The sequence below is a fragment of the Cnephaeus nilssonii genome, assembly GCF_951640355.1.
Source record: "Cnephaeus nilssonii genome assembly, chromosome: 5".
Lineage (NCBI taxonomy): Eukaryota > Metazoa > Chordata > Mammalia > Chiroptera > Vespertilionidae > Cnephaeus > Cnephaeus nilssonii.
The window spans coordinates 106,475,558-106,483,722 of record NC_137076.1 but is presented as its reverse complement, the minus strand read 5'-3'; positions in this window follow the sequence as shown (position 1 = coordinate 106,483,722).

The window sequence follows — 8,165 nt, the reverse complement described above, 5'->3', positions numbered from 1 at the left end:
TCACAAATGGTGGCATTCCCTTCTTTCTTAAGGCTAAATAATATTCCATTGTATCCTATTCATCTGGCTGTTCATTTATAACAAACCAGTAGTCATACGTATAGTGGTTTCCTAAGTCTGTAAGTCATTGCAGTGAATTATCAAACCTGAACCGGGGTTGAGGGAGCCCCTGAACTTACAGCCAGGCTGTCAGAAGTCTGAATGGCCCCCATGACTGGTGCCTGGCCTCTGAAGTGGGGTCATCTTGTGGGACCGAGCACAGGAACCTGTGGAATCTGACAGTAACTCCGGGTAGTTAGTGTCAGAATGGAGTCGAGCTGTTGGCCATCCTGTTGGCTGTGCGGGAAAATTCAGGAAGCCTTCAAGATGACAGCAGCCCTAGCCACCGTCCGACTGCAAAAACCTGAGCCTGCCAAGGGAGCCGCCCTTTAGCCGAGCCCACTCAACCCCCAGAGCAGTAGGGATGATAATAAAACGGTTGTTGTTCTACAGCATTTACTAGTATCCGTTCGCTAGGTTACGGGGCGATCTGTTATGGGAACACGGGAACTAAGGCGTGTCAGGGATTCCAGGCGGGGACGCCTGCAAACCAGAGGTGAAGGAATGGGGAGGCAAAGGGCGTGCTGATGGCGCAGCCTCAGCTGTGGCTCTTGGGGTGATGGGGACAGAAAGCTCCTCTGGATTCGGGGGAAAGAGAGAGAGGAACGTGAAGAACACTGGTGAGCTCACAGAATCACAGGGAAAGTGGAGTAATCAGGACTCAGAAATGATGGGGTCCAGGGCCATGCTGGGGACACTGATGTCACACGAACTTAGACCCACCTGCCTGAGGATGCCACTCCACCCAGGTTTCCCCTCCTGGCAAAGGGAGGGGGATTCTGGTTGGTATGGTTTGGTTAGCTACCCATCCTGTGGGGGGAAAACGGGAGGGAGGGACCCGGTGACTCACAGCCCACCAGAACCGCAAGGAATGGGGTAGAGGAAGTCCCCCCGAAAGAACGGGAAGTTGTGGCTGGGCAGGCAAAACTGAAGGATAGCTACTATGTTCATTAGGATTAGGCTCAGTGTGCATGACAGAGACCTAAGTGACAGCGGCTTAAACAAGGTCGGTTTATCCCCCTCCCCTGTGCACAAACCCAGAGGTAAGTAATTCGGGCCAGGATGTTCTTGTTACCCGGGGAGTCTCAAGGCCCAGCTCCTTCCTAATGTTCCAAGATGGAGCTCCAGAGGCACATCCAAGTTCCAAGCACAGGACGAAGAAACCAAGGTGAAAGGCAGCAAGGAGGGTGTGCTCAGGTGTCTTTTAGGATGATTCTGGGAAGACAAACCACTCCTTGCATCCCATTGGCCAGAACTTAGTCACCTGATCACAAAGCTGCAGTGCAGGTTGGGAAATATAGGCCCTGCTGAAAATTCTATGACCCCCCCCCCCCCCCGCCAAGGAAGAGAAGAGTGGACCCCAAAGGACAATGATCAGGTCCTGCCACACCCACCCCATGCCATCTGGCTGCCTGGGACTCACATGCACACATCTAATATTTTTAACGTTCCCATCCATCATAATGTGGCCGTCATAATCTCACTCTCAGCAAGAACACACGCACCGTCCTCAGGAGAGAAACACAGAATCAGGTGCAGGCGCTGCCACGGCTCCGAGTCAGGACGCTTCCTTCAGTCCCACCTCGATGTTTGCAACCTGCGGACCAAACCAAAGTTTAACTTGCACCAACTCGAGTCTGACACCAACTCAATTCTGACACTAAAAAGAAGGAAAACGCCCGGCTGTTCATTGGCCAGTGCTCAATAGTTGAACGTTGACTTATGAACCAAGAGGTTGCAGTTTGATTCCCGGTCAGGGCACATGTCCGGGTTGTGGGCTTGATCCCCAGTGTGGGGCGTGCAGGAGGCAGCCGATCAATGATTCTCTCTCATCATGGATGTTTCTATCTCTCCCTCCCTCTCCCTTCCTCTCTGAAATCAATAAAAATACTTAAAAGTGTTTTGTTTTGTTTTTAGACGAGGAAAAGGATAAGAAAAGAGATCTGAAAGATTTTAAAGAACAATAATATGATATGCAAGCAGGGAGATGCAGGTGGATACTGTGTACACTCCCCATTTCCACAGCCACAGCCTGTGGCCGACATCATCGCTTCCCCTTCTCACTACCCTTTCTGACAGCCCCTGCCTTTGGCCAGCATCTAAGTCAGTCAGTTTCTTTGCTCAAAACTTCATTGCTCCAAGGTCTGAGCCCTCGATGGCCCAGCCTAGGTAGGGATTCTGGTATCTTTTTAAATCTTCACCTATTACTGAGTAAGAAATGACTCCCAAGTGTAAAGGTGTGTAAAACAACAATGAATACTAGTAACGAAGGGCCATGGAGAATGACCATTTCCCACCCCCTTATCTACAGTTGACATTTAAATGCAGATAAATGTCTCAAGTCTCTTTTAAAATGTATCAGTTCCCTTTCACTGTCTTTTTTTATAAGTACTTTTTTTTTTTTTTTTAGTTTCACAATCTTGATTTTGCTGGCTGCATCATTGCGGATGTCCAATATGTCCCTCTGTAATTAGATCTACAGGCCTGACAGATCCAGGTTCAATTCCGCCCCCCCCCCCCAATCATATTTCATCAGGAGTTACATGCCTAGTTGTTTCATTTTGTGATGTTAACAGTCATCAATGATCATTGCTAGACTCATTAATTCATTAAAGGCTACAAAATGGTGATATTCTGAATCTAGCATACCTGTTTTATATATATATATATATATATATATATATATATATATATATATATATATACACACTAGCGTTCTCATTGCAGGAAAAATCCTGCAATAGGGTTTCCTGCTGCACTCTACCCCGCCCCGCCTCCGCTCCTCCCTTGTCCCCCGGCCCACCTTCTCCGCCAGCCCGCCCCGCTCTCCTTCCTTCTCCCCTGGCCCCGCCTCCGCTCCTCCCTTCTCCTCCCTCCGGCTTGCTTGCTTCTCCGCAGCTTTGCTCCCTTCAGCATCTCTTGGCTTTTTTCTAAGCTGTCTTGATATGCAAATTAGCCGCCATCTTTGTTGGGGTAATTTGCATACTTGTCCTGATTGGTTGATGGGCGTGGCTTGGCTGGTGGGTGTGGCTTGGGCGTAGCGAAGGTGCGGTCAATTTGCATATTTGTCTATTATTAGGTAGGGTATTTCAGAAAGGAAGGGAGAGGGAGAGACAGAAACCTCAATGATGAGAGAGAATCATTGATCAGCTGCCTCCTGCACACCCTCTACTGGGGATCCAGCCCACAACCTGTGCATGTGCCCTGACCAGGAATCAAACCGTGACCTCCTGGTTCATATGTTGACGCTCAACCACTGAGGCACACTAGCTGGACCCCTCTGCAAAGAGAACATACCCTTATCAACTACTTGCTTACCTCTAGTGCAAGTTTATTCAAGTAAAATAGGATATATATTTCCTTTCCCCCCTTTATTTACTATTTTACAAAAATGAGTTTGTCTCCAAGCATCTTCCAAAGGTGCCCAGTGAGGCTGTTTTCTTTGTTTGGTTTAGTAAGTGAGTACTGTACTGGGTTGAACAGTGTTCTAGAAAAGTCATGTCCACCTGGGACCTCAGAATGTGACTGTCTGGAAACAGGGTCTTTGGAGATGGAGTTAGTTAAGACGAGGCCATGCTGGAAGAGGGTGGGCCCCAAATCCAGTGACGAGGGGGTGTCCTTACAGGCAGAGAAGAGGACCCACAGGTACACACTCCGAGGGGGCCACGTGAAGACAGGCAAACTGGAGCGATGGAGCTGCAAACCAAGGGACGCCAAGGAGTGCTGGCAACCGCTGGACGCTGGGAAGGCCAGGAAGGGTTCTCCGTTGGAGAATGGACATGGCCTCCCGAGTGCACATGGCCTTGCCAGCACCTTGATTTTGAACTTGTAGCCTCCAGAGCTTTGAGAGAATACTTTTCTGTTGTTTTCATCTGGTTTGTGTTAACTTGTGATGGAAGCCCTAGGAACCTACTACAAATACCATAATGAACGCAGGGATTTGCCCATATTCGCTATGTTTTTTTCCTGACTGGTGCTCAAATAGGCTCATTTTTGGCCAGTGGGAACCTCTTTAAGTTGGCTCCGGAGTCTTTTTGACTCAGTCTATGAGAACTTCTTTACAATTCAAGGCTCATCTTGTACATTGTCTGCCCCAGATTGGCTATCTGCCTTTCAGTGGGAAATGGTATTTGGAGATTCCACTGGGCTCTGGGGGCGCTCATGGCTATTAGGTTGGCCACTATACCAAGGCCTTCTCAGTGAGTAGAATTGGAAATACACACACTCATATTTTTAAGATAAATACATATAAATTCACGGCATAATTCCAACTCCAATTCAGGATTATAGCGTTTTTGTTTCACTTCATCAAGCTTATAGGGAAACTCCTTTCTCTCGTGCCCAAACCCCTTTTCAATAACACCAACATAATACTCATTTCAGTACAAACACAAATATTTCAGAACAACAACACCAATGCCACCACCACCAATACGACACTGAAAAGAGTTTAGATGTGTATTGCAAGTTTTTTTTGTACAGTCAAGTGACAGCTGAGCTTTTTCCTGGAATGGTTCCTCTCTGAGTGTCATCCACCGATTGGATATACAGGTTCCTTGGTTCCATTTCGCTCTGGGGTTTTAGGGTTTTAAATTTTGTCTTATAATTATGTAAAACATGTACATGGCTCCAAACTCAACTTCTCTAAATAGAGAAGTATAGTTTTCAGGTCTATATCCTTGACCCTATTCCTTCCCTCACTACATGTAACCACTTTAAGACAAATTTATGGTTTATCCTTTTATTTAAATAATAAACAAACAAAAGACCCCCACGACCCTAGAAATCTATACTAATAAAAGGGCAATATGCTAATTAGACCGGGAGACCTTCCGGACATCCTTCTGGACAAAGCCATGGTGGCAGGGCCGAGGCAGAGGCAGTTAGGAGTGATCAGGCCAGGAGGGGAGGGCAGTTGAGGGTGATCAGGCTGGTGGCGGGGGCAGTTGGGGGTGAGAAGGCTGGCAGGGGAGGGGCAGTTGGGGGCAAGCAAGCCGGCAGGCAGAGTGGTTAGGGGCGATCAGACAGGCATGCAGGTGAGCAGTTAGTATGTTTGTCCCAGATTGTGAGAGGGATGTCCGACTGCTGGTTTAGGCCCCACAGGGATCGGGCCTAAACCGGCAGTTGGACATCCCCCAAGGGGTCTCAGATTGGAGAGGGTGCAGGCCGGGCTGAGGGACACCCCTCCCATGCATGAATTTTGTGCACAGGGCCACTAGTATATATATATTTGCATGTATATGTAAATAGTGTCTTTCAATACATACTTTTTGTCCCCTTACTCCTTTCACTAAGAACGACCCCACACTAGTAAATGTGTCAATGACTCCCATTGACCTCGATCTGTTGAAATAATGCACCAGGCCCCTGGAAAGAGCCCTTGAGTTGGGAGACTGGAAACCTGCATTTTCTCAGCATGGAAACTGAGCTCACCTGTTTACATCCACCCCACCCTGCCAAGCCTCCGTGGGAATGAGCAAAGGAACAGAAATAATTTCTGACCAACGTTTTGGATCCCTGTGTCCATCCTCTCTTCCAGCAGCATAGTCAAGTTGCCTCATTCTTTGGGTTGCTCGTGGTCCATAGTGAAAGATTACTAATTGTAATGATGATTAATGGTTCCATTAAACGTGCATTCGAAGGGCTGGAGGGCTCCGCTTAGGAAAATGGCGACCACTTCCCGGGCGCCCTCTCTCCACCTAGGACTGTGCGGGATGCTGTGCAGACCGGCTCTCCTTTACTCCTCACAGAAACTCTGTAGGATGGGGTCCTGGTCCTCATTTACAGAACCAGCTGGGAAGCTGATGAACTGGAACCTGGCTCCCCTGTGCTTTTCTTACCAGGTTAACTTGGAAGAAAAAAGACTTTACATTCATTCATTCATTAATTCATTCATTCATTCATTTTGCTGCTCTGATCACAGGAGGGACGATTGTAGGCAAATCCCCTGGATCCTGACGGTCAAAGGTGAATAAATTTCCTTATTTGCCTCAACCTTTTTTCTTCTCCCTGTAGGAAAATACTTTTCACACTGACTTATAATTAGTTCTGCCCGTTAGTTTTTCAAATTATAATTAGCAGAAGGACTTCCCAGAGAGGCCAGAAAGTTGAGGGGCCGAGTTCAATGTTACGTGAAGCGGCTAGACTGATTCACCAGCCTACTGGGTGGCTTGGAACTAGTTAACCTTGGTAGGTATATATTAAGCCGGAAGTCTTGTTCGCTCTCCTTTGTGTTCTCTTTGATCTCTCATTATGTCTAATTACAACAGGCTTCTCACCTCGCTCAGTTTAGTTTTGTGGAATTTTGTTTGTCATTGTTTATGGCACTTAAATGGCTTGTTAAAAATGCCTCAGGGCCTCAATGGCATTTAGAGACAAAGGAATGAGTAGCCAGGGAACACACACACACACACACACACACACACACACACACACACGCACCCCTCAAATCCACACAGCACATCTGGTCTTTGAGCATAATTCTAATGAATAGGACAGCCAATTCTCCACCTGTGAAAATCTTTACAGGCTTCAGAATAAATTCAGCTGACTTCCAAACCTGTTTATTCATTGTTAGATTGATTGGGGCAAAATTTTCCTATAAGACTCTAGCCATTAAAATGTTCCAATTATTTTCCTAAAAACTGTATAAAGGCCCGGCTGGCGTGGCTCAGTGGTTGAGCATCGACCTTTGAACCATGAGGTCGGGGTTCGATTCCCGGTCAGGGCACATGCCTGGGTTGCCGCTGGTCCCCAGTGTGGGGCGTGCAGGAGGCAGCCGATCGGTGATTCTCTCTCATCATTGATGTTTCTATCTCTCTCTCCCTCTCCCTTCCTCTCTGAAATCAATAAAAATATATTTTAAAAAAACTGTATAAAGAAGTTTTCATTATGCTTTTTTGGAAGGGTAGCTTGAAAAAATAATAAATAGTTCAGCAGCATGTGCTCTGGGGTCCTCAAAGACAGTATCCACTGTGCACTGAAAGGCAAAAATAGCTTACAAGAAAAGGGAAGTGAGCTTCTCAGTGTCAACAACACATGTGGGGAAATATAAGGCTGAAAAATAAGGGAAACTAAAGGTTTGTGCAAATACTTTGAAAAATATCTATATATATAAAAGCCCAAGGACTAGATGACTGGACAACTGAACGACCGGTTGCTAATGACGTACACTGACCACCAGGGGGCAGACGCTCAGTGCAGGAGCTGCCCCCTGGTGGTCAGTGCGCTCAGCTGACCGATGGGCGCCAGACACAGGGCTCATGGCTGGCGAGCACCACTGCAGCGGCGCGAGCCTCTCCCAACAGGGACTGACTGGGTGCAAGCCCCCAGCAGGCTCAGCGGGGCCAGGATGAGCGGGAGTGGCAGGCGGTGTTGGACTGCTGGTTTCAACCCAATCCCCGCAGGCCAAGCTGAGGGACCCCACCGGTGCACGAATCTGTGCACTGGGCCTCTAGTTTCTTTAATAATAAAACTAGTCCAAGGCTAAAAACTCTAAAATATTTATTTACGATCATCTTGACCTGGAATACAATGGATAGGAAGTATAGGATGACTGAGCATTAAAGAGGACAATTCTGCCTGACCTGTTTGGCTCAGTGGATAGAGCGTCGGCCTGCGAACTCAAGAGTCCCGGGTTCGATTCCGGTCAAGGGCATGTACCTTGTTTGCGGGCACATACCCAGTGGGGAGTGTGCAGGAGGCAGCTGATCAATGTTTCTCTCTCATCGAGGTTTCTAACTCTCTATCCCTCTCCCTTCCTCTCTGTAAAAAATCAATAAAATATATATTAAAAAATCAATAAAGTATTTTTTTATAAAAAGAGAACAATTCTTTTATACAGTAGACATCTAAGGAAAAACAATAGCCCTAGCCGGTTTGGCCCAATGAATAAGAGCATAGGCCTGAGGACTGAAGGGTCCCCGGTTCGATTCCAGTCAGGGGCACATGCCCGGGTTGTAGGCTCAATCCCCAGTAGGGGGTGTGCAGAAGGCAGCCGATCAATGATTTTCTCTCATCATTGATGTTTCTATTTCTCTCCCACTCCCTTCCTCTCTGAAATCAAC